This window comes from Octopus bimaculoides, chromosome 20 (genome assembly GCF_001194135.2).
Source record: "Octopus bimaculoides isolate UCB-OBI-ISO-001 chromosome 20, ASM119413v2, whole genome shotgun sequence".
Taxonomy (NCBI): Eukaryota; Metazoa; Mollusca; class Cephalopoda; order Octopoda; family Octopodidae; genus Octopus; species Octopus bimaculoides.
The window spans coordinates 29,429,885-29,436,443 of record NC_069000.1 but is presented as its reverse complement, the minus strand read 5'-3'; positions in this window follow the sequence as shown (position 1 = coordinate 29,436,443).

Sequence of the window (6,559 nt, the reverse complement as noted above, 5' to 3'; positions counted from 1 at the left end):
ATGTGACAGACATAAAGCTGTAAAATGGATATTGTTTGTCTTGGCAGTTGCATTGCTGGTAGAACTGCGTTAGTAGTAGGTGTGGAGTTAGTTATAGCATTCGTGATTGTCGTAGTAATTACAGAGAACTTAGTTGTAGCAGCCGCGTAATAGTATAATGGTGGTGGGTGGGATTACTGCACCCAACTTATTAAACTTTATATAACTATATGTGTGAGTGTGTGTGTACCTGTTTTCCTACAAATACATAAGTGGGTGTGTAGAATGTGTTTACATGTGTAATTGTGTGTGAGAAAAGGGATACATTCAACACAGACCTATTCTTCTCCACAAACACCAACCTTCGTTACAAATCGTGTGGCAAAGAGAGGTATGTGTGTTTTGTGTGTGTGTGTATCAATCTATGTTGACAAACAGTCGCTGGGTTGTATTGTCGTGACTCAGCGCTGTTGCTGTTATTTTTGTTGTATAATAGTGGTGGTTGCCAAGCCCTCTAAGGTGATTGTCACATTAGATTGAGCCTACCACCTTCACTACCTTCACCACCATTATCATAAACAAGTTTCAACAACCAGTAGTGTACTCAACACTGTCACATTATAGGAGGTCACACCGCCAACTAACACAACTCCACAAGAACTACCGTATCACTACTACTATTACTACTTTGAAACACACCCACCAAAACTACACTATCATTATTACTTCAACCAATATACTGCTACTGTAACCTACACACCACTGCTAAGAGCTTTATTATCACGACCACCACTACAACCAACACAACACCACTACTACGACCACAACACTATTCTAAGAACATTGTCCCTTCTACTCAGTGCAGGTACTTCTTACAACACACCACCACTGTACCATCTTACGAACACTATTCCTGTTTCATGGTCCATAAACAAAAAGTAGTATATTTTCATGATTGATTGAGGTAGCTTTTAAGCAATCACTCAACCTGCTATGAATAGCAGCTGTATACTCCATAAATTCTATCCTTTTGTTGGAAACCCCCCTCCCCCCCCAAAAAGAACTGGGAATCACTATGCAAAAAAAAAAAGAAAAAAAAAAGCAGGCAGTCTTGCCTCAAATCTGCTTGATCAGAGCTAATTTGCATCTAAACAACAACAAAAACATCATCATAATCAATAGACTCATTATCTTGTAACACTCCATTGAGATATTTGTCATTAATAATTCTTCCTACTATAGTGCTCAATTGACACTTATTTTATTGTCCCCAAAGGGACGAAAGGCAAATTTGACCTTGGCATTTGAACTCAGAACATGATGATGGGCAAAATGCTGCAAAGCATTTCGCCTGGCATGGTAATGATTTTTTACCAGCTCACTGCCTTTTCATCATTAATAAGTTCAGAACAGACTGTTTTACTCTGAATCCACTTTTTCCCTTTTGCCTTGGCTGTGGCCCTGTGGCCTGCACAAAGCATCCAGAAATAAACTTGACTAGAGAGCATAAATATCCAAAGTGTCAAACTGCACCCCAGGCCATTGACCACTGCCTGTGAAGTATGGTCCTTAGCTAAGCTAAAGGCCTAGTATATCTGGAGCATTGAATATGTCCACTACTTCAGATATATTAGACTCAATTCAGATTTCTGAGTTGCATACCCTGACTTCTTTTTTTTACCAGAATTATTCATTTAGATATCAAATATTTTCATCTCTAAGGGTGTAATTTTAATTAACTAAAATTTTGGGGTTGCCCAACTACCTACATTCTATAGGATTATTGGATCTGGACTAAACTAATCTCCAAATCCACCTCACCACTAGCATTTTTTTTTTTTCTTCTAGAAATTACAATTACTTCAGATCTGTAATAAAAGTCAGGTACAATAGATTAAATCAAGCCCAGTATGTATTGATGCTGCAGAGATGAAAGACAGGTAGCACAGATAGGGTTTGAATGTGAAATATATAGGAAGGTAACTTGTGATAATGAAAGATATCTAATCTGGAACTATTATTTGAAATGTGAAGGCACATGGCTTTTTTTAGTGGTTAGGGTATTCAGCTCATGATCCTATGGTCATGAGTTTGATTCCCAGTAGCGTGTTGTATCTTTGAGTAAGGCACTTTATTTCACATTGCTCCAGTCAACTCAGCTGGCAAAATTGAGTTGTATATGTAATTTAAAGGGCCAGCCTTGTCACATTTTTTCACAGTGAATCCATCCCCCCTTAAGGCTATGCATGTCTGTGGAGTGCTCAGCCACTTGCATGTTCATTTCACGAGCAGGCTGTTCCGTTGATCGGATCAACTGGAACACTCATCATCAAAACAAACAGAAAACCAGTTAAAATTTTAAATAATTTTTTGTTATTGTCAATGGTTAGTCACAGCTTTAATAGTAGACTCATAATCAAAGAGATTCCAACCATGACCATCCTCTATAGCGGTGTTTAGCATTACATTGTCTAATGAGGCCTTGTTTAATACAATAGAGTTCAGTTGAGGGAAATTTAGCTGCTCTAGCTAACTATCTATTGGGTGCTAGCATACTTGATGTAGTAAACCAAAACATTTTAATTAATGAAAATTACATCTGATAATAATCATTAGTTAAATTACTAATTCAGGTCCAAAATGGCAAGATGGATAACCCTGAAATTTTAATGAATTAAAATTACAGCCTCAGTGATGAGAACACCATTATTTAAATGACTAATTCTGGTATAAAAAGACATGGGAGACAACCCCAAACTTTTAATTTAATTAAAATTGAAATAAACTCTGGACTTGAGTCTTCTTAATCATCATCTGCAAAGGTTAGTGTAACAGTGACTATTAGTCTTTAGATGACGAAAGCGGTATAGAGGATGTCTGTAAATGGTGCTATAACTTTGGATTTATGATTGGGTAAAATAATCCAGGGACTCCGATTGCATAAAAAAATGAACAGTAGAATTGGCGCTAGTGCACTTAATGTAATAAGCCAAGACATTTGAATTAATTAGTGACTATTTATCTAAATATACCATCTCCTATCTCGTCTACATGTATGTTCACCTATATCTACTTCTACCCGCCTACTAAGGTGCCTAGCTATCTACCTACCGTTCCACCAGCTTATGTACCTTTTATATATTTATCTATCGATCTAGACCTTTCACTTTCTTTATAAGAATGTATGCGATGGAGGTAGGAAAAGGAGGAAGGTGAACGTCTGTACCCACAACATTAGTCTCTCTCTCTCTCTCACACACACACACAAACATTTTTACTCGCTTCAACCTGCGAGCTATGATCATACTGTGCCACCTTGTAAATTACGATAAACATGCAGCCTTCTGATCAGTTCCAGATCAGTAGATATCACTTTAATGATTATAATGGTTCGTGTAGACACGTTTTCATGTAGCGCTAGAATTGTATACGATGTAGTGTGAATTATGTTAATTTACAAAAAAACATTCGCTACTCAACAGTATCGCTTCCTTGATAAACTGTTAGCTTTCTTCTGCTGCAGATGACCATACTGGATGCAATATATAAGTACACACACACACTCGCGCGCGCACAAGAACAGGGAACTCAGAGAAGTGGGTATTCGATGTCTCAACTTTGATCGAATATGTGAATAAATTCTGCTACTCATTTTGAGTACTATTTCTCATATTTGTACGTTTGTACACACACACATATACGCACGCGCGGAGACTCGTGTATACATACGTATATGCACACGTACACATTATCATTCATGCATATTCTTATTGAGTGTATTGTGTCTTTCCTTCTGTGCAAGTGCATCACACTCATACATACCCTTTCACACGTTTCTTTCCACATTCCACTTGCCTTTACTTTAACCTCACGCTCACGCCTGCTCCCACCCCCACATTACGATTACTCACATGGACACCTCACACCCCCAGTAACCCACACCACTTTCGCACCTCTACCCATCCCCCAAATCACACACACACATATACCACCCTCCCATTTAAACTCCCCACTCCCGGTAGAACCGCATTCCCTACCTGGCTTTTAAACATTTATTTTTCTTCTCACAACCACTTTTCTTCTCTTTCTCACTCATTTACTATTTTTGCTAATGTGGGACTAACGTCCGAAATATTGCTGCTTTTTCCTTTCCTTTTAAACGTTAAGCTATTACAGAAAAACAATAACGCAACAAGGACATGTTTTAACAAAATATGTTGTCCTCTTGTGTTATTGTTTTTCTTTGTTTTTGTCCATTGTATTTATTACACACACACAATGCGTATCCACAGTTCACTTAGTCTATCACTCTACCTCTCCCTCATAAAATCATGCCATTCCTTGACCCCTGAAATATATGTGCACCCCCACATACATTCTAAATTAAGATTCGTAGTGACACTTTAACACTTTTTCTCCACCAAAACACGGCAGATTTCTTTTGGTTCCTTACAAACATGAACAGGCAAGGACAACTCAAAAGTAGACTGTTACTTATACATATATACATACATACATGCATATATACATGCATGTGTACATCTCTCTCTCTCTTTATATATATATATCTATATCTATATATATATATATATATATATATATATATAACCGCATAGTTCTTTGTTCAGTCCCATTGCGTGACACCTTGAGCAAGTGTTTTCTACTATAGCTTCGGGCTGACCAAAGCCTTGTGAGTGGATTTGGATTTGGTAGACAACTGAAAGAAGCTCGTCATATATATCTGTGTGTTTGTTCCCCACCATTACTTGACTACCGGTGTTGATGTGTTTGTGTCCCCGTGACGTAGCGGTTCGGCAAAAGAGACCGATAAACTAAGTACCAATTTTTTTTTTTTAATGTAAGCACTGGGCTCGATTCATTCAACTAAAACTCTTTAAGATGGCGGTACCCCAGCATGGCCGCAGTATGGTGACTGAAACGGGTAAAAGACACACACACACACGTATATGTGTATATATGTATATAGATATATGTATGCACAAATTTATTATAAGCTGACAGTATGCGGTCTGAGACGGATTATAACAATATATTTATAGATATACAAATATATACGAAGATGTGTGTGTGTACAAACACCTACACATTGATAGGTAGTCACATATGTAGATATGAAACATTTATTATTGAATAGAAACTAACCCGGATTTACGTAGATAGCTAGGGACTACCACACAGATATACACTCTCTCTCTCGCGCGCGCGCGAGTCCTTGACTTAGCCATTGTGCGGTCAGTCTGCTAGAAATACCAGGTAAATCTTCAAATCCCATCTTTTCGTCTTAAACTATGAATGATACATCACTTAATGTTGTTCTAGACACTTTATATCTGTAAAATAGACGGAATAATGACGACTAGAACGTTTTCGATCGCTCGATGAGAGCTGACCTGGTGCTAAACAACATCACATACGCACAGCACATCTGTGTATGCGTTCTTTGAAAGAATACGTGTATGTGTGGCCTCTCGCCTCTGCACTGATTAGCTGAATTCCGGGTCATCTCGAAATGTATATTGTACACACCACAATATGCTATATTTGTGCTGTTTGTTTATATGTTTTGCCATGATTTCATTATTGATATTTTGATACGTTCGTTTTTTGGTGGAGGTGAGGGCTGGGATATTTCTGCATCGTAGGAACCTAATTGCTCTCTCGATGCATCTTGATTTATGCTCATTTCATTTCACAAATAAGCATTAGTCAAAAGCAAGGCATGAACACGACACTAGCTTCGTCTGTCGTTCCCATACATAAATTCACTTAGAGCAGAGTTGTGCTGCAGGCGAATTAATTCTGGGATTCGGTTTCGATTTCTCATTATACATATTTCGCTTCTCTGAGATCGCTACTGCGGCATACCTAACACAACTCCAATTTCGTTTCCTCATAACTGTTAAAAAATGGATATGTTTTAATGAAATTCTCTACAAATACACTTCAGATGGTGTACATTACGAGTATATCGGAATTCAATATGAAAAAGAAAGAAAAAATTGGTAGCCGTGCATGCATGCATACATACATACATACATACATACATTCTGATACACATCACAAATTTTTCAAAATTTCAAGTTTCATTTTATAGATATATGTGATGTGTATCAGTATATTTGCCTGCGAGCCCACTAATGTCTTATTTCGTTCATTTCATATTCGTATATAATCGTAACTTTCACCATATGAAATATATTTGTAGAAACTTCATAAAAAAAATACAGTCCTCTCTGCAACATCGGGAAAATTTTTTCACAACAGATTTGTAAAGAATTTCATTAAAGAATATCCATTTTCCTGGAAGTTATGAGGAAATAAAGTCTTAGGGGGTACCCTTGTGTAAGTTATGCGGCCACTGCTACTGGCAGACGTATGAACATCACTCCTTTCAATGTTCGTTTTTCTGAAATTCTATATCACCACCACTTCCTCGTCCTTCACCGATTAATTAATCTCTGAGTTCAAGCACCACTGGTACTTTATTTTATCGATCCCAAAAGGATGACTTGGCAGTATTTGAACTTAGAATGTAAAGAGCTAAAAAGAAATGCCACTA